Below are 21,634 nucleotides of genomic sequence, written 5' to 3'. Positions count from 1 at the left end.
TTAGTTGGCAGAGACCCAGATTAGAACCAAGTTTGCAAAACCCAACTTGCCCCGGATGAACGGCTGAAAAAATAACCCTGCACCTAGCACACCACATATTGTACACATCTAGCTATGGCTTTGGATACTACGAGTTGCTTGCCTACCCCAGTCTACCAGCCGGCCTCAACTAAATTAAGCCCTGGGTAATGGTAATGTGTACGCTAATACCCCGATGTACGTCTCCCCCTTTTACGTCGTTTCGCAAATACGTCGTCACTTTATTAACACCGCTGCCACCTGATTAGCGTCGTCTCAACCCCACAGTCACGTCGCTGACAGCATCGTCCGTCCTGTGTCATTATCCGTCGTCTCTCATCCTTCGCCTCCACCGACAAATACCCTGTACACGAACCACGTTGCATTGTGCATCATGAAATATAATGTTCTGTAGGTAACAGTATATTTATGTACGGTTTGGCGATTTTTGTCGTGTAGTATATCTCATAGTACCCTGTATAATTAGTTTTAAAGTTTACCGCTGTACACCAGTGTTGAGTATGTTTAGTCACTTCACGTAATGTTGTGGGTACGTCTGGGATGAAGATTCGCGCGTTAACACAGCATCGCCGAAACCCTCCATTGTCTTCGTTTAGCTCTCGTGGGTAAAAAATAAAAATAGCTTTTATCGACGTCATTTCGATATCCGTCGTCGCACATTCCAGGAACGCATCCCCGACGTAAACCGGGGTATTGCCGTGCTTATTCTTTGCGGGTGCACGTGTAGCACGGTTGGCTACGCACGGTGCAAAAGGAGTTCAGCATACTGTACATACACATATATATAGATGAAAATGTCTATGATAAAAAAACAAGGTACCTCCTATGGCCGTACGACAGAGGCTTAGGATGAGCCTCCACGTCAGCCTCTTTTGAATAATACAATGCAAAGGTGCATTTCCCGAACACTGCTGGCGTAACGGCTTCCCCCGAGAGCGGTGGCGGCCACCTGGTGCCTGCCGAGTCACACTGTGGCTCTTTTATCTACTACATGCGGCTCTATCGAATGGGCACAGCGGAGAACGTACTACTATCACAGTAGCATAGAATAGCTGTGCCGAAAACTGTCAATATATCTATAAGACAAAGATCCCCGGGGTAGTCTTAACAGACTGGTGGGGAAAGTGCTGTTAGCGAGCACCTATGAAGGCCGGCACATGAAGGGGTGGGTTGCCAGCACCACGCTTCATTTGAGGCTGAATCGACCTATGGGAGGCCCCAAGACCGGTTCAGATAATCGTCACTGGTGTTGGCCGTGAGCGGGAATCGAACTCGGGTCGCCGGGTTCGTAGCGCAGTGTGCTAACCACTACACTACGGCTCCCCACTATATATATGTACACTTTTTTAGATGTAGTGACAAACGACGTCACTACTGTGTCGGGACTGTACGAGCGCAGGGTCATATGACGTCACTACTGTGTTGGCTCGGTATGTGTGCTGTAGGTGGGTGTCACGGGGGTCGTGTCAGCCCGTGACACTCTGCGTGAACCCAACAGGATACGTGACCCGATAAAGGGGGGCTAGGATCTCCAGGGGGGAGCTTGGGGGTCATGCAGTTGGGGGCCCGTACCTTCTCGAAGGATCGAAAAGGGGGGCGTGGCCTGGGGCGGAGCCATCCACGCCGCAGCGGTTATAAGCGGGGCGTGAACAGAGAGCGGGGCTGTTCAACCCGGGATGAAGACGTCATAAACGGTCTTGGAAGTCTCCAACCTTCGTCCGTGACCAGGCAGCCCGTCACTTGCCCTGGTCACGCTTCGTCCCATCGTCTCTACTATCAACTCCCCCACCTACAAAGTGGCTCGTTTTTTGTCTGAAATCCTGCGTCCTTTCACTGGAAAAACCACCTCTGCGGTACAAAATTCTACTCACCTGGTATCGACAATCAAGGGTATTTCCCTGTCCCCAGACGACCTGCTTGTCAGTTTTGATGTAGTTTCCTTATTCACCAAGGTTCCTGTACCTGACACCATCGCAATCATTTCAGACTTGGTTCATCAAGGACTAAACACTGAGGTACCCCCCCTGGTGAGACACTGTTTAACCAATACATACTTCACTTGGAATGGAACTTTCTACAAACAAACTGAGGGCACCCCAATGGGCTCCCCCCTATCTCCGGTTATAGCTAACATTTTCATGGAGAAATTTGAGACTGACGCCATCCAGACTGCCACTCTGCGCCCAACCTTATGGAAGAGGTATGTGGATGACACTTTTGTCATCTGGCCACATGGCCGGCCTGCTCTAGACCAATTCTTCGACCACATCAATTCCATACACCCAGCCATCAGATTTACCATGGAAGTCGAAAAAGATGGCAAGCTACCTTTTTTGGATGTCCTAATAAAAAAGAGAGCTGATGGTTCAATGAGCCACTCTGTCTACAGGAAAGCTACCCATACGGATGCTTATCTGAAACCGGATTCCCACCACCATCCATCACAAAAGAATTCTCTCATCAAGACTCTGTACCATAGAGCCCAATGCATATCCGACCAAGAACACATAGGCAGTGAACTCAAGCACGTACACCAAGCTCTTAACGCTAATGGTTACTCCGACTATACAATCCGCAAAGCCATCACTCAAACCATGAAGAAGGACCCTCTTGAGGAGCCTTTCAAAACCATCACTTTACCCTACATTGCGGGGATCACAAAAAAGATCTCCAAAATCTTGAATAAACACAAGATCCAGGTTCGTTTCAACACATTACATAAAATCCGTGATCTGGTTCCGTCTGTAAAAGGTGTGATTCCGGACATACAGTACCCTGGTGTCTACAAACTAAGTTGCCTCTGTGGTAGTAGTTACATTGGAGAAACCAAACGCCATGTCTCGGACCGCATTCATGAACACAAAGCAGACCTTAAACACGGTAGGACCAACACCTCGGCCATGGCAGATCATTGTTATAATTCAGTAGGCTCACATGACATTGACTTTTACAAGACAGAGGTTCTTTGTAAGCCATCTGGCTACTATGAGAGATTCGTTCATGACGCTATCCACATATACAAGCACAGAGACAATTTCAACCGAGAAGATGGATTCTGGCTTAGCAATCATTGGAAAGATTTGATAAACCATTTCAGGTCTTAATTGATTGTTCACGCTTACAGTGGCTTTCAGACAGCATACATTAATTTTTCGTCTCCCCCCTCCTCTTTTCAGAACATAGATGGACTACTCCTTCTAAATAAACTGCTAAATCTCTGCGCGCGGCGCCGACGTTTTTATAAATAAATAAATACACCGTTTGAAAATACATTAATTAATGCAAACCGACACACCTGATGACGACCGTTTGTGTTATGGTCGAAACGTCGTGAGAATTTTTATTGTTTTATATATATTTTATTATTTTATTGTTTCCCTTCAATGTGACTTTACCGAAAGAGCTAAGAATATGAATTACTGCAGTCACGAAAGCTTTAAATCAAAATTTATATTCCCCGAGTGTTAGTGAGATTAGGAACGGTGGTCACCACCCGCGCCTCAATCGAACCCATTACATTTGGTGCCAGAAGTGGTAAAATTTTCTCTAAGTGTAGGCTTAGTATTAGTGAGGTGATATGTTTACACGTCGCAGACAACCCACCAAAGTGTCTTCGGGCGACAAAGACGACGAGGAGACCATCCCTCTGACAGCCATGGGGATAGCTTTCCCGGAAGGGGCGGGCGAGGCTTCGCCACCGACATAGCAGCGCGGCACGGCTCAAACAGCCGCATCATCGCCATCGTGGAAAGATCTCCACCCTGCCTGTGCCCGCCTCGCCGAGCTGCTGAGCACTGTGGCTATGCTGGTCGCCGAGCTCAACGGGGGAGAGCCGGAGATGGAGGATGCAGCCCCGGAGCCGCGGGGCGCTGACCTCGTTGTCGCTGCCGTCCGCGAGCGCAATTCTCCCTCCACGCTGCCCGCCCATGCGGTGGCCATTTTGAAGGAGGCGCGGGAAGCGGAGCCCGCCATTTCCTCCTTCCCGCCAAGTTCGTCGCGGGAGATTCCAGCGCAACAGCATCGTCTCCCATTCGTCAAGGAGTTTGCGGCGACTGGCGGGGATTGGGAGGCGTTGAAAAGGCCCTTCTCCACGAGCTGCACGCTGGAGGGCTGGACGGAGGCGGAGGCGTTGAAGGCGCTTCCCACCGCCCTCGACGACGATGCTTTAGTGCCATTTCATGCCATTCCACCGGGGGAGAGGGCCACGTTATTGCAGGCTTTCGCGCAGATGGCCGCGGTATACGACCCGCCATCGAATGTTCGACACAAGTTGCCGCGCGGAGGCGGAGGGAGGCCGAGACGCCCCTCGCCTTCCACAGCGCTTTGCTGTCCCTGGCGCAGGCAGCGTTCCCGAAGATGGAACTGGCGGGGGTGGACTCCCTGGCCTTGGAGCAGTTTCTGGCACTGGCGAAGGAGTTGAACATCGCCTTGCCGGCTACGGTGTATTAAAACTCACCTGCATCTCAAGCGTCGGACGGGGCTGGCCGAGGAGGTGCTTGAGCCATCGGACGAGGTCGACGGTGGAGGTTGGCGGAGGCACAAGGGGGAGCGACGAGGGGGACGCGGCCATCCCCGGGGGTCCTTCCCTCGTCCCGGCAGCAGCACCGTCGTCTGCTACAAATACGGGCTGCCGGGCCACGTCTCCTTGGGGTGCCGCGCTGCACGTCGGTGACCCTCCGGGCCTCCATCATCGCCTCCCCAGACGCCATCATCTTCAAAGGGCCCTAAGGCGAGTCGCGGCACACCACACACTCGGCCCTCATTCCCACCACACCCATCTCATTCTCGTGCTGGTTCGCGTCGTGTTGGTAGTCACTCTCGTCCAATCGTGGCGCTTGTGGGGTTGGGTGGGTCGTGTGGTGGCTGGCCGCTCCACCCGGCTCAGTGGTCGCAGTTGGCCCACTGTGTTGTTGCCGCGGCGGCGGGCTCGTTGGCGGTTATCGGCATGATACAGGGGGTAGATGTGCGGGTGCTCGTCGACACGGGGGTGTCCGCCACCATTATTTCAGAATATATTTTTTACATTTTGCCACGACGATGTCGCACCTTGCGCCCAGTCACCAGGGGTTCGTTAGGCATTATAGGGCAGATTTCGGCAGAGGTGTCTCTTGGCGACATTAAATTGACGGGGCATGTCCTGGTCTACACCTCCCTGGCCGTGCCTTGTCTGTTGGGGACCGATTTCTTGAGTAAAATGCCCTTGAGAATCTTGATAGATCAGGGATGTTTGGAGTTGCCCTCGGGCCGTCGCATCGTGTTCTTGTCTTCCACTACTCGAGTACGCACGGTGAACGCGATGGTCCAGGTGGTGGCTAGCATCACGGTTAGGATGCCTCCCGGTGCGCAAATGCTTGTCCCCCTGCGACTGCGGAAACCCCTCAATTGAGAAGCCACCGCGGAAGGGGTCGTTTTGGGAGCCTCTAACAGGGCTGTCCGAGGGATGATGCTCATGGGGGCTCAGACGGTGGTCTCTAGGGACCAACAGCCATTCATACAGATTCTCAATGTCGGGCCGGACACGTCGGTTATTCAGGCGGGCACGGTGCTCGCCCATTCATCGGCCAAGAAGGGGGATGGTAACGTGGTGGGGAGCATGGGGGTCGCATCGACCTCGGAAAAAGGGCAGGCTGGCGGGGACAGCTGGGTGGATGCCCTTTGCTCTGAAAATGTGGGCTTGTCTGACGCCCAGAGGTCTGCGCTGCGCGCTCTATTGCTTGAGTTTGCGGATGTTTTCAGCAAGAGTAAATTTGACATTGGTCGCACGACCCTCCTGAGCCACCATTTTGACACGGGTGACTCTGCTCCCATTCGGCAAAACCCTTACCGCTTGAGCCCTACTGAGAAGGAGCACGTGCGGCAGGCAGTTGATGAGATGTTGGCCACCGATGTCATTTTCCTATCCACCAGCCCATAGGGTGCTCCCATCGTTCTCGTGAAAAAATATGATGGGAGTTTACGCTTCTGCGTCGACTTCCGCAAACTTAATAAAATATCCGTGGCGGACGCCTACCCCCTACCCCACATTGATGACTCATTGGACGCTTTGACGGGGGCACGTTTTTTCTCGACGCTTGATCTGCTCTCAGGATTCTGGCAGTTGCCCCTAGATGATTCTTCCAGTCCTAAAACTGCGTTTCGCACACCCCAGGGCCTGTTTGATGGGCCTCTACTCGTTCCCCGGCGACGTTCCAGAGGCTCATGGAGCTGGTCCTGGCAGGACTCCAATGGGACTCCTGACTGATATACCTGGACGATGTTACCATGTTTAGCCAAACATTCGATTAGCATGTGCTACCGCTCTGTGCGGTTTTTCTTAAAATGCGGGTAGCTAACCTCAAATTTAAGCCCCAAAAATGCCACCTGCTGCAGACATCTGTTTGTTACCTTGGCCATATCGTCAGCGAGTCGGGTATCACGACGGATCCAGATAAAACTGCGTGCGTGCGCACGTGGCCAACCCCCAAGTCGGATTTGCATCATATACATATTTGGCTCCTTGCGGAACTCATGGGTACATTATGGCTCTTGGTTTGTTACAGGTTGGCCACCCCTGCCCTAGCGGGAGTTTGAGAGAGCCCCTATAAAACTCACCAGACATCTTGGATGACTTTGGGAGTACCTTCACTTTACCCCACCACACTCCAAACTGTTCATTGCCACTAACCTTGATCCACCCATTTGCACTGCTGCTCTGCGGACAGAGGCGACGGCGGTTAAGAAAGTTGCTCCATTGTTTCAACCGCGGCACTTTGAGATTGAATCAAACCGCTGACCTCTGGATTGCAAGTCCAGTGTGCTGACCATTACACCACTGTGGCAGCATCCCAATTTTTGTGCGTTGTATTTGGTAGAATATTTTTTTTATCCTCCAAACACACAGGCACCATGCCCCTAAAGTATCCGCACGGTATAACTAATGCTCGATGTGTCACCCTGATACATTACAATGAAATCCATTTCACAGGAATTCATTATGGGGCAGCGACTGCCTGAAGCAAACATGAGGGGTTTTTTAAAAAAATATATAAAAATGTGAGGCCCTGTAAATAGCAAAGTTTCAACATAATAATGCCTCGAACATTTTGTTCGTCGCAAAAAAAAAACCCTGAGCTGTATGTAAGAGAATTTATTTGAGTAAATCTGCACTGCTGGAGGGTGGCTTCTGTTGGCGGGTGTCTATTTAAAGCTACACGATCGTGGTGGGTTTGCGAATTGCCCCCCCCCCCCCCGTGCGCTCATGCCAGCTCGTGTATGTGTCCCCAATACGAGTGTCGCCACGCTGCGCAAAGTCACTCAGCTCGCCAGTCAGCATGTGGGGTGGTCCTGGCTCTGGCTTAGTGTTCTTTACTAATGTTCAGAATGGGGGGGGGGGGGCGGTCACTTTCACCGATAAGACATCAATGTGAGGGCCGCCACACCATTTGAAACCATTGTTGGGTTTGTGACAGCAGCAGCAGCACGACGATGATGATGATGATGGGGTGGTGTTTTCACATTTGTGTATTTTTTTTGTCGGGGGGCCGCACGTCAGGGGTCGCACTAAAGGTCACCAGGGGCCGCCAGTGGCAATGAAGAATGCTGCTCTAAGGTCATCCAATATCATTCTCTCTCACCACACAGCAGTCCTTGGGGTTTCGATGAGGCCACATTGGCCAATATACCCATCGTGTTAGTATTAGCTTGGACACGGATACAGGCACAGCACATATATTTTACAAACTCAATACTTACATTATTCAAAGACAAGACCAGTGGGGGCATCCGAAAAGCACAGCAGGGATCACGGGGCACAACCATGCGAGTCCGTGATCCCTGCATCGCTGGTGATATTGAACGCACGCAATCCCACTTAGTGGGCGAGTCAACAACACGAATGCGTATTCGTGCTGTGCGGCACAATGAGTGGCCTCTGCCAGTGGGAACGTGGAATTTCCACCACCACTGGCTCAGAGCTCCACCGGCAGAGATGAGCGCAGTGACCCGCGGCGTGACGAGCGCGGCAGAGTGCTGTGTTTCCGTGGTAACGATCCGCTGGACTTGCCTGCAATGCGTGTAGCGCTGAATGAGTTCTGATTAATGATTGCTCCATAAGTGCTGCAAATTAGCATCGTCGCGTATTTGGTATTCTCAAAGTAATGCAATTAAATCATTTGATATTAAGAGTAACTATTTTTTCCGGTATATGTCCTGTACTGCAGATACAGTTACCTCCTGCCAAGTCACCCGCGATTCGCCTGATCTCGTCAATTATTTTACCTGCCAATATCGCCCTCAACAAAGCATGCATCGAAACTAAACTTTGTTTTATTTTACCAGGTGAGGCCCACTGAGCTATAGGCTCTTTTTTCAGAAGCGACCTGGCCACACATGATAGCTCAAGGAAGTGGCTAATCATGTGGGAATTGGTGGCAGCCAATTACTGTGAACGCACGTTGATTACACTATGTAACACGATTTTGTTCCTCGGTAGTAAGTGTTATTTTGTAATTGCTTATGCCTCATGAGTATAGAAAATGGCTATTATTCCACACACAAACTTTTCACTCATCCAGCAGTGGATGGACACTAGGGCTGTACGAGGGTGTGTATAGGGTTGATCCAACTTCACAAGCGCCATGAGGTGTAGGCGCTCTACCACTTGATCTGCCATCGTTACTGTCCCCACGTAATCCCCAGTTGCCAACTCAACTTTTTCCCATCTACAGTACCGGCATATTAATGTATTTAGGAATAAAAAAAAATGTTTCATAAACAAAAATATTCAACCTGTCCCCACAAAGTAACAGTACATTAATTGCATACTGAAAGTTTAGGAATGAAACACGATTACCTGTACGGTACTTGGCTTCAATCATCGAATTGCAGCAGCAATGTTACTGATAATGCCGACTCCCCAACAGCGGACACATGCATCACTAGATGTATCAAAATAATGCTGAATGAACATACACTTCCAAAGGTTATTGGGCAGCAATAATGCTTCCGATTACCAGGCAGTATAGTTGCCAACCCAACTGGTGAAGAGGAAGGCTGTGGATATTGAAACGCTCTTTGATGCATAATAATAATAATAAAGGTTTTTGGGATAGATTGTGGACGATTCTGGCATATCGCCTGAAATCACCAGCGAAACGTCACAGTACTCAAATTGTAAACGTTGTTGTGTTTGCTCGCCATGACATGTGCTGAAGTAATAACTATATTGGAGCGTTTTGTTCACGTGGTGGTAGGTTATCGACTCTAGATTTAAAGCTTTCGTGACTGCAAGGATCCATACTCTTTGGTTCTATTGGGTAAAGTCACGTAGGTAAAAAAATATAAAATAACAAAAAAATCACGACGTTTCGGCCACAACACAAGCGGCCTTCATCAGGTGAAGGGATCAGGCTGTCTCGAGGACAGCGCTGGAGTGAAACACAGCCACGCTCAGACCGCGGACCTTTAAGCTGTGTGCGAGCAAACAAGGTGTCCTGACAAAGAAATTAGCATAAAAATTAGCATTTGATTGGCCGATTTTAGAAAAGAGGTGGTTTACGTGCCGGTGGACTTGCCGTTTGGCGCGGGGGGGGGGGAGTTTACCTATTGATGGTGTGAAAAGGGAATTTATAAGAGCTGCGAAAGTTTGGGGTACCACTACTTGAAAAATATACTGTACCATTGAAATTAGTTTAATGTTTAGTTCGATTTAGAACATCTTTCCAATGGTTGCTTACTTTGAAACCATCCTCTCGGTTGAAATTGTGTCTGTGTTTGTAGATCTGAATTGCCTCGTGAACAAATCTCTGATAAAAAAAAACCCCGTGGGTTTGCTCTGTCTGTGGTAGATCTGTTTCTAAATTTATAGCCTTACTGCTCAACGTAGTATGGTTAGCAAATATTATTCCGGTATACCTTATTGCATTGCAGTGTAGAAGGTAATTTTTTTTAAAGGTATAGCAGTCGGTATTTTCTAAAAATTGCTACAAATGAACAATCGTTTGATGTGTTAAATACCCAGAGACGCGGCTATTAACGTTGACACTCAAAGGCAATTTCAAATCCATTACTCAGCATCGTCAAAATGATAACACCGCTTTGAAATGTTGAGCTAGACAAGGTCTTTTCAAAATAATAGGGGTTCCACTAAATTGAACATTAATGGAATGGGTAAGAGTCAGTGTTTGAGCACAACATCAAGCGTTAGATATTCAGAGATGTGTTCCTAATGCAAGAGCTCATGCCACGACTCCGTCACACGCACCACGTGGGGGACGCACGGCCACGCAATGTGAAATTGATTCTATAGAGCGCGCTCATTTCGGCAACCGCGCATTGGTGAGGGAAAGTCATATTTTAATTACCACCTCGATTCTCACAATTTAAAGCGGAGGCATCTCCCTGCACAAAACGAGCCCCGCCATAGGAACGGGGAATTGTCGCCACTGCATCGAATGGACCACTGTTAAGATCATGAACCGGCCAAGGAGTGTTGGAGACGCAGTGGGGTGTATTGGAACACAAGCATGTGGTATAATAATAAATAGTATAACATTGCAATGTTTAACATAATTCATAAGGCAATATATAGTATCGTAATTGTATAGTGACTATACAGCAGCGTGGTATACAGTAGGGTTGATAGAATAAGACATAGTGTAATATTACAAGTCTAATATTTTATAGTCTAAAGTATAGGGTAGTGTATAGTAACGCATTGTATAATTCAAAGGTGGAATTTGTCTATGGATATGATATTATACCATGCAGTTCAGATTGGAAGGTATAATATTGTATTGTATAGTAGTCCAGTTTGCAGCATAGTTATAACGCAACACAGGACACAGCAGCGCACCTTGGCTGTTTCTCTTCTTTTTCTGTGTTCCCAGCTCCCCACCTCCGCTTCGGAGGTGGGGGGCTGGTAACATGTTAATTCATATGTTAACTCCGCCCACACAGCTTACAAGACGCGGTTCTTGCTTGACAGTGTTCATTCAAGCTCTGTCTTCTGGACAGACCTGTTTCTTCACCTGAAGAAGGCTACTTGTGTTGTGGCCGAAACGTCGTGAGAATTTTATTTTATTATGTTTTATTTTTATCATTTTATTTCCATTCTACGTGGTGACTTTACCGAAAGAACCAAGAATATGAATCCCTGCAGTCACGAAAGCTTTAAATCAAAATGTATTCGTGCTGTTTGTTACTGGCCGCTTGGTGTGTTGAACCTTTGGGCCTGTGCTCAGCAACCATAATAAAATAAAATAAACAATACAAATTTATACATGGATCTGTACGGACACATTTCAGACATGCATCGGTGTGACCCCATCTCTGTTGGTAGCTCCCCCCCCCCCCGCCAGAAAAAAAAATCTAAATTTGAAAACTAATTTCCTGCCATTTCCTGCTTAAAATATAAAAAAAAAATCACGAACACATGGGATGAACTTTTTATTTATGTTTTACAATAGTATCTAATGGTGTATTGTATTTACATTGCTCTGTTTTTTTTTACCTTTTCTTGTTTCATTGTATGTAATGGCAGAGATTAGGGATTAATAAAGTACAACCATAGCCACAATCATAAACACAAATCTATGCATTGTTATATGAATACAAGCCCAGATATTGTGGCCAAGGTTTAGCAATTTGTTGTTTTTATTTACATATTTGCAAATTCACTTGGGTGGGCAGCAGGGGCGTTTGCTCTGCTCTCCCCTCCCATCTTCTCCTCTCCAGCCCTCTTTCCTCCTCTCCTCTGGTCCGAAATTCTCCTCTCTTCTCCAGTCCATCTCTTTTCCTCTCCCCTGCTCTGCAGTCATTTCTGCTCCTTTCCTCTGCTCGTCTCTCCTATCCTCTCATCTTCTCTCCAGGGCATGACAAGTGTTTTGACTTGCATTTCTTCAAGCAAAGTATCCAAAGGCCTTTTTGCGCCTATCGTTGACACCGATAAAAGACTGGTATATTCCTTCAAGGTCCAGTCTGTCCAGTTTCTCCTGGTGCACGTGACACATGGCCACATTATTCAGCCTTGTTTGACTCATCGGAGATCTAAGCCATGTCCTAAGCCTCCTCAGGGCACTAAAACTCCTCTCATCCTCTACATAGGAGGTAGCGACGACCAACAGAAGCCTTACTAAAGCTACCACGTGACTGAAAATACCTCTTATCTCTGGCACCATTTCCCTAATAATGCTAGCAACATCTGAGCTCGTTTGATCTGTGTAATTAGCCCCAAACATGACCAGCTGCACTGCAGTAGTCTTGAATTAATTTCAGGAGACTCGTCTTCCACCTTGACCATGTCTCCGCGTAGCAGCACATTTTCAAGCTGCTGCAGCTTGTGAAATCCACCTTGATCAAACTCTCTCTATGAATTAAGTATTCACTGTGTCCAAGGCGTTGCAGAATTTGGCTCTGTACCAAGACTGGGCATCTGGATGGATATGGACTGCAGCCTGACTGGTATAACGCTTTGTAGGTTTGCGGATATGAGGCATCTGAATAGGTTGTAGGTTCAACTTTGTTGCCACAGCAGTTGCTTTTGCGAACATGACATCAAAGTGCTCCTCCGTTTGCTTGTCCTGCATACTTGTTTTGACATGGTCCACAGCCTCCAACATGCCTGAAACAGTCTGTTTCCTTAGCTGCAGGGAGGTGTTCAGGGACTCCAAATCCCCCATCAGGCATTCAGCCATTACAAGGCCGAGCACAGTGTTCCCTTTTAGAAATGTTCCATGAAGACCATTGGCCTCAGTTGAAGTGTCAGATGAGCTGCATGATGCCATTTCTTCAAGGACTGTCAGCACTGACTCATACTGGCTGAGAACTGAGCAGATGGCAGGGGTGCGAACAGTCCACCTGGTGGGACAGAAAGATTTCAACGAGGTGAAACCATGCTCTGATTTTGCGATTTCCTGGAAAATCACCTTGAACTTTCCAGATTGATTAAAGAAGCCCCCCCAATTCATGCACCAGACCCATTGATGATCTTACTAGTGGAGAGGCTACACAGGCAGCCTGCGTAACTAAGTTCAGGCAGTGTGGACCACAGTGACAATACACAGCCAGCGGTTCTTTCCTTAAAACGGCTTGCACCCCCTGCAATCGTCCAGCCATATTTGTGGCACCGTCATAGGTTTGTCCTCGAAGTTGGGACAGAGGAAGGCCTCGACGCATCATCACATCACATACCATCTTGGATATATTTTGCCCTGTCGTTGATGACACTTCGTAGAGTCCCAGGAATGCTTCCTTTGGTTGTAGATCTGCATCTATGAAGCGCAAACATATTGAATCCTGCTCAACTCCTGATATATCCTGGGTGCCATCAATGACAAGTGCGTACTGGACCACTGACATTGATGTTATTTCCGACACAATTTCTTTGACGATTGTATTGCCCACCAGCTTCAAAATTTCGTTTTGCATTTGGGGACTGGTGAAATAAAAGTGACCTTTGAGCCAGGTGGTCAGCTCTGCATCGCCCTCTGCCTTGTACTTTAGAAGCTGGCTGAAATTTCCACTCTCCTTATCAACGCCTCGAAAAGCCAGACCTTGCCGTGCCAAGTACTTCACACCCCCAACAATCTTCATCAGATTCCTCCTCGCTTGTTGCTGCTGTCTTTCCAGCTCACGTGAAAGTTCCACATCAACAGATTTTGGTTCCTGAATCCGAGTCATCACAGCTAATTTGTGACACTGGCTGTCTTCATGCGCACTAAATTTCTCCAGTGCCTTCTTCCAATTTTGAAAGCCAGTCTTGACAAAAGCTGAATCTGCTTTTGACGCAAGCTTAGACTTTTATGTTGCAAAGTATATAGCACAATAGAAACAGAGGACCCCCTTTAAGGAGAGGCTGTAATGGCGCCAAGTATAATCTTTAAACCATTTCTCTTCAAAGTAGAGTGTCCTATTTGATAGGGTTTGACTTGGTATGACATTAACATTTGGCTGATGTGGGCGAGGTCCAAACTCCCCCCCTCCCTCTCCTGCACCTTCATCTTTGCTTGCCTGTCTGCTCTCTCTCTCTCTATCTGTCTGTCATTGTCTCAAACTCACTCTCCCTGCTTGATTGTATTATCTGAAATACACACGAGAAGCCATACTTAGAGGCATATCTCAGCTTGAATTAGCATTAGGATTAGACTGTTGTGATGTCATTATTCGGTCTTAACTATTAATATTTGCTCCTTTTCTCACTCACCTACATGTCACCTGCTCTCCCTGCCCTGTCGGCATCCTCATGCTCTCTCCCTCTCTGACTTCGAATGCACCAGAGTGAGCATGAAATAAATCTGATCAGTAAACAAGTGGTGTTCCTTGCCATGATGTTCAGGAATGGATTAATAACCATTTCTGATCTGAATGGCAATTATTATTATATCGAGAAACATTGACTCATCTCTTGTACTACTGTATACTTCTATCATCTGACTGGTACTCATTTGCTCACTGCTCTCAACTTACTTTTCTTCTTTTCTGAGGCTGCCCAAAAAACTGACGAATGTCACTGCCACCCATCCTCTTGCTCATGATGACACTCACTGTGAATGAAAGCTGACTGTAATAAAACTGCTTGCACTTTAATCAAAGAAACACTAATAATGCTATTTATCATAAGCAAGTACTATACTATATGGATATGCAATGAATGAAAGCTACTACTGTCATCAAATATTACACATGCAGCGCAACATAAATGATTGACACTTCACTCACGTGGGCTTTCTGACAAATATAACGTAATAAAGGCATTCACGTTAGTTGAATATGCCCGTGAGCGCCATTGTTGGTCGCTGGGTGAATGTGTGGCTAATTAACTTTCCAAGTAACTTACTTAGCTATGATAGCTAACATGAGTGATGGTTGATTGATTAGCAATCGCAAAACGTCCCGTTTTCACCAAAAACTTTGTTTCCACTCGACAGTGATATAGCCTACGTAACACTCATTACATTCTGGTTTTCCACTTTTTAAATATCAATTTGAAAGTAATGAAATGGAGCGACAGTACAGTGTTTGACATTGATTGTACCTACCCACAGCAGTCGAGCAATGGCTTCTGCTGGGGTACGGCAACACCACTTGGACAAACCACACGCAGAACTGCAGTACACCGTAATACTAGAACCAGTAGTAATAATAATGGCAATTTGTTACGTTTAGTTATGATTATGATTACATTTGCTAATGATTATTTTGGACGGCGGTGCGTTGTTGCCTGTCGTAGCATAGCAATTTTTTTAATGTTTATATCAATATATTGGGGGGGAGGTAAGACATTTCCCACAACGAGACTAGAAGTCACAGCTCATCGAGACGCTAATCTTCCTCAAGAGATCCCGCGATAACAAGGTAATACTCATCGCTTTCACACTCACCACCGCTTCCCCCGAACCCCCTGCAGCATAACAAAAGGCGGCTTAACTTAGCCCTCACCCACGACCCTTCCTGGCTCCCCTCCCCCACCTTAACCTGTATATAATCTCGGGTGTATCAGAGCTCTTCACTTGATACAGCTATTTTGCTGTGACTGTTCCACCTGAAGACGGAAGCTTGTGTTGCCTCCGAAACGTCGTGATTGAATTTAGTTGTTTTCATTTATTTTATTTTACCTACGTGACTTTACCGAAAAAAAACAAATAGTATTTCCCACTGTGTTGAGAAGCTCTTATGGCCTCTGGAAGCCAAGGCGCCACCACCCAGTCTGGCCTTGACCGGGGGCAGGGCACGAGTTGGCCAGTGAGGGCACTGAGGTTGCCGAGGGGTGAGGGTGGTAGCGCACTTGTCACCCCATGCGGTTTATTTATATTCTTGTACAGGGAAATAGAGTTTTCAATACGAGCACATTTTTTTTACTATTTTCTTTGTGTTTCTCCCTTGTGATGGGACTTCGTAGGATGAACGTTGAGATTTATAAGGGGCACGGGGTGATCAATAAGATCTGAATTGGTCTGTAATAAGGTAGGCAATGATAAGGGGTTGTGACAGTTATGTGGTAGTCGACGGGGCTGTGCGTGATCGGTGGAATTTGAGCTCAACAATAGCTGGGGCTAGTGTAACGATGCTACGGGGATCCGATTGGGGGGCACTGAGCGAGCCAAGTTGATTTAACAAAATTTTTTGTTTTAAGTGGGCGCTACCGTTGTACGTGGGGGGGGGGGGGGGGGCAGGAGAGGGTGCAAGGATGATCGGCGTTCACCAAGACCAAAGTGGGGCTCCCACAGAAGCCCAGCTGCTGGCGAAGCGCTGTTGTCGTGCGGGCGACGCCTTGAGCGGGACTGCCGTCACGAGCGCTGCTGGTGTCGTGGCGGGCGAACCAGCACCCGAGTCGCTGCGTGCGACGGTGGTGCCGTGCGGGCGAATTGCCGCGGGCGTGGAGTCCCTCGGAGCGCTGTTGCGAGCAACAAACCAAGGCCACGAGACTGCCGCTGCGTTGAATCCTGGGTGCGCGCCACTATCGTTGCATCCGTGGCGGCGGGGGAGCGGTTCCTGAGGCTGCACGTGACCTGTGGGCGTCTGCTGCGTTGTGTCGTCACACGAGGGTGGAGCGATGGCGGGCGCGAGCCGTCTCGGCGCGTTGTTCTGTTGTTGCCCTGTCCCGTGCTGTGTTCTGTAATCGCTTCACCGTCGCGGTGTTCTGTGATTGTCGACACGCGGCGTCGCTGTCTTAAGCCGGTAAACTACGGGGTTATGTTGTACCGTACCTGTCAACCCCTTGTCAGTGCCTACCTTGTGATAGACCAATTCAGACCTTATTGGTCACCCCGTGCCCTTGGACATCTCAACGTGCATCCTATGAAGTCCGATCACAAGAGGTCCATGCGGCTGTACGCCGCATGGACCTGAGAACTTGTGCCCGTATGGGTTGACAGGTTTGGTTGTATTTGGTTTTCAAGAAATTATTATATTAATCGTCACAGTGGGTTCCCGTCCTTGTGCAGGGTGTGTCAATAGTGCATAACGAATCAAGGCATAGTTGATACATTTCAAATCTTGTTAAGATCTATTGTACTCTGTATCAAGATACTGTCCCTCTTTCTGTCGCAATTAAAGCGCGTTTAAAAAAAAAATCCGCATTGGTGTCCTATAAAAAATAGTGGGGGAATTGCATGGCAGGGAAAATGGATCCGAACTCCTCTCTCTCCCATATTAAAAATGAGTAACCCTTACACTTCCTTAATTCAACAAACGTGTCAACGCTTATCTGTCACCAACTCTGATAGGTGCTGTTTGTTACTGGCCATTTGACATGTTGGACCTTTGGGACTGTATTCAGCAATTGTGTAAAAGCAAGTACAAATAAAACACACACATACAAATGGCAACAAAGACCCCCTTATAGCCCTGTTGGGGCAATTGCTGTTAGCGATCACCTGTTAAGGCCGTCATGTTGCACGAGGTGGAGTGGGTGGCCAGCACCACAGCCGACCGTCTTTGTCTCCCTAGTGGCGATGTTTACCACACAACTGCACCATGTGACAACACACCACACGCGCACACATTGTACCAGAAGCTTTCAGGAGTTAAAGCTGCACATATAAAGGGGCGTGTGAGAGATAGTTCGAACGACAGAGAGGAAAACTCGGAACACGGTTTTCATAAGGTTAGTCGAGACGCGGGAAGAGATAAGGTTGGGAGGGAAGTATTACGCTGCATTTGACAGTGGGTAAGGCTGGAGGATAAGAGCTGCCAATCAGAAGCTGGAGAAAGTGGAGCTGGTGCGGATCAAGCATAATCCTGCGAGGCTGGGCGCATCCTGCAGGAAAGCGAACGGGGTTCAGGGGATCGTGAGACACTCTAAACTATTTATTTTGTTATTTTTGCCGGGTAAAGGCCCCCGCTGAGCTATAATAGCTCTTTTTTTCAGAAGCGACCTGGCCACGCAAATGACAGCCCAAACGAAGTGGGCTTATCGCGTGGGCATTCATAACGGCGGCGAAAGACTCCGAGCGCGTGATGTTGACTCTAAATTTGGCGGGTGGAAACAATCGAAGGAAACGGAGGGAAAATAATCCACGCGACCACTTGGAGAGAGACACGCAAACTTCAAATATACAGCAGGGGTCAGGGTCGGGATCGAACCCACGACTTCCTGCATACCGGGCGAGGTAGTCAACATCTCCTAGCCACCGTGATGATGATGATGAGAGAGAGACACGCAAACTCCAAATATACAGCAGGTGTCAGGGTCGGGATCGAACCCACGACCTCCTGCATACCAGGCGAGGTAGTCAACATCTCCTAGCCACCGTGATGATGATGATGAGAGAGAGACACGCAAACTCCAAATATACAGCAGGTGTCAGGGTCGGGATCGAACCCACGACCTCCTGCATACCAGGCGAGGTAGTCAACATCTCCTAGCCACCGTGATGATGATGATGATGAGAGAGAGACACGCAAACTCCAAGTATACAGCAGGTGTCAGGGTCGGGATCGAACCCACGACCTCCTGCATACCAGGCGAGGTAGTCAACATCTCCTAGCCACCGTGATGATGATGATGATGAGAGAGAGACACGCAAACTCCAAATATACAGCAGGTGTCAGGGTCGGGATCGAACCCACGACCTCCTCCATACCAGGCGAGGTAGTCAACATCTCCTAGCCACCATGATGATGATGATGAGAGAGAGACACGCAAACTCCAAATATACAGCAGGTGTCAGGGTTGGGATTGAACCCACGACCTCCTGCATACCAGGCGAGGTAGTCAACATCTCCTAGCCACCGTGATGATGATGAGAGATAGACATGCAAACTCCAAATATACAGCAGGTGTCAGGGTCGGGATTGAACCCACGACCTCCTGCATACCAGGCGAGGTAGTCAACATATCCTAGCCACCGTGATGATGATGATGAGAGAGAGACACGCAAACTCCAAATATACAGCAGGTGTCAGGGTTGGGATTGAACCCACGACCTCCTGCATACCAGGCGAGGTAGTCAACATCTCCTAGCCACCGTGGCACTCCACAGTGAAGGGAACAGAGCCGTAGAGAAATAGGGTTGGAGGCATTTTTGAAAACAATATATTTTTGGTGAACTGTGTTTACAATCCGCACAGCTCTTATTAATAAGGTAATTATATACCTATTCTGTTGGCCCCAACGATATGGAATGTTGATACCCCCAATTTAAGAAAGAATACTTCACCTTTCAGCTTTGCAAGGGATCTTATCGCTGGCCGTGGAGTCTGCCTCTCATGGTCAGGACTCGGTCTCCGGGACTCACTGTTTCGTCTCATCCCCACCATACTCAACATTCATAATGCAGATCAGAACACATCTCTGCCTCTCTCTCTCCATCATATCTCCCCCTCGTCAAAAAAATACACGTCATTGTGGAATTATAATGAGAGTCAAATTGAGCTCAAATTGATCTTCCTAAAGGGCGCAGAGTAGAGACATGGGCTTCCAGCAGATGCTGGCCAGTTGCTACCTTATCACTCTTCTATTTCTGCTTTCGTGGTTACCGTTCACATGAACCTCACACTCATTGATTCCTCCATCCACATCGAGGACTCGGTCTACCTGAACGACCGTTTCATCTCAGCCATACTGCGTACCACCACCACACTGCAAGTCACAAGCGCTTCTCTTTCTGCTGCTTTCCTCGTTTCGGCCCCGCTTGCGAAATTCCCTCTTTCCCCCCAGCTATTATAAAGCTTGCTCGCTTCAAGCAACGCAGTGGTACTGTATCTGTTATCTGTTACACCTTCAATAGTGCTGTTTGTTGCTGGCCGCTTAACAGTTTTGACCTTTGAGCATTATGCTCAGCAACTGTTTTCAAATCAACAGGCATGAGATGTGAAGATGCCAGGTAGATTAATTAATATCTTGAGGAATATGCGGATTTCTGATTGTATATGAGAATTATGTCCACCTCCTTGTTAATCCACTGCTGGATGGAGGCTTCTCCCACACTGAGGGTTGACCATTGGGTTTGTTTGAGCATACTTCACCACACTGGGCAGTCATCGTTATCTGGGATCCTTCGAGGTCGAGTTTGATGATCGTCCGTGGACAGCGATAATGGTCAGAGTTTGTGGGTACGCAGGGGACTGATGAGGCCAATCCTGGAACCACATGTCCTGTTACAGCGGCAGCACGTGTGATGTCGATTTGCCTGGTTGCGTTCTCTCGTTCGTGACCGTTTGTCGGTTTCCTCATGGCGTCTTTGTGACACTCGAGAAAGTGTCGAACACCTTGGCGGACTACGGCTTTCCAAGGTGAGCGTTCAAGTGCCAGCTGCTCCCATGTTATCGGGTCGATGTGAAGCGACAGGTGCTGACTCACTCACCACTGATGTTACACACGCCGAGGAATTGAACCCATGTTACCGGGTTGAAAGTACACGTTTTCCAACCAGCGTGTGTCTAATAATAGGGTTTTCCCCCTTTTTTTCTGGCAACAAAACTGAAACCTTTTTACAAGGATTCATGTCTGCATTAACCACAATACCTTCAGTAAAAATGCAAACAAAAAACATACTATGATAATATATGCATTGTCCTTGAAACTGATTGGTCCACACCAAGGGACGGCTTTCTTTTGAGCCTCGACCCAATTGGTGCTCGACCACATGACGCCAGAAGGCGTACAGCTCAAAGACAATGCACTATCAAAGTAATGAGGGCTCGGGGTGAGCATCTACATCATTAGACCTCCTTTGCCACTACCAAAATGTAATAATAGGGTATTAAAGGACAATGCAGAAGGCGTCATGTGGTCGAGCAGGGAAAAACCCCTATTACTACATTTTGGTACTGGCAAAGGAGGTCTAATGATGCAGCGTGTGTCTCCCAGTTCAAGCGTCACTCATTTTTGCTGGTGACACTGAGTACCATAGAATGATAACTTTTTTCATTTCAGAAAGTTGTACTCAACATAACAACCTCAAAATGCACGATGGACTGAGACATCCCTCGATGGGGGATTTGAACTCGCGAACCTCATCCAGGCGGCTACCATGCAAACTGCAAGGCTGTGGATTTATGCGAGTTCATAATCAGGCTCGCTCATCAAATATCTGCCCAACATGCACGACACGTGCTCCAAAAGAGCACGTTGTAATCTCTCACTGAGAAAAGTGAGATTTACGTGCATTCTCCTAAGCACTCATCATACAAATCCTGCGAGGCCAGAGGGCCTACTGAATGAATGACTGACCTTTCTCCTATTCTAACGAGACTTAAAAATGTATAATGTAAGTGATTTGCTTTCTTGGCTGTTGGGTTCAGTGTTTAATGGTTTTAATACAATTTCACCTTCTTTATAATCCGCTCGTTCATCTGAACATCGCAAATGCCATGAGATGGCTGGAAAGAAAACGGCCCATAATGTGTGTTTGTGCACGAGATGACCAAACATGGAATCTGCAACTCGCAGTCACTCTGGTAATAAATTGTTTCTGTTTGAATTAGTTTGCCAAGAGCCAAATCCCACTCATGTCCTGGAAATCAATCCCTCTCACACAGAGCCACTGCCAGCCGGTATTCTTAAGTAGATTATGGATATTCTTGGTTCTTTTCGGTAAAGAACCAAGAATATGAATCCCTGCAGTCACGAAAGCTTTAAATAAAAATTTAGATTATGGATGTTTCATAGTCCATG

This window comes from Petromyzon marinus, chromosome 14, assembly GCF_048934315.1.
Source record: "Petromyzon marinus isolate PM22_M1 ecotype Great Lakes invasive population chromosome 14, UKy_Petmar_22M1.pri1.0, whole genome shotgun sequence".
Lineage (NCBI taxonomy): Eukaryota > Metazoa > Chordata > Hyperoartia > Petromyzontiformes > Petromyzontidae > Petromyzon > Petromyzon marinus.
This window is presented reverse-complemented; position numbering follows the sequence as displayed.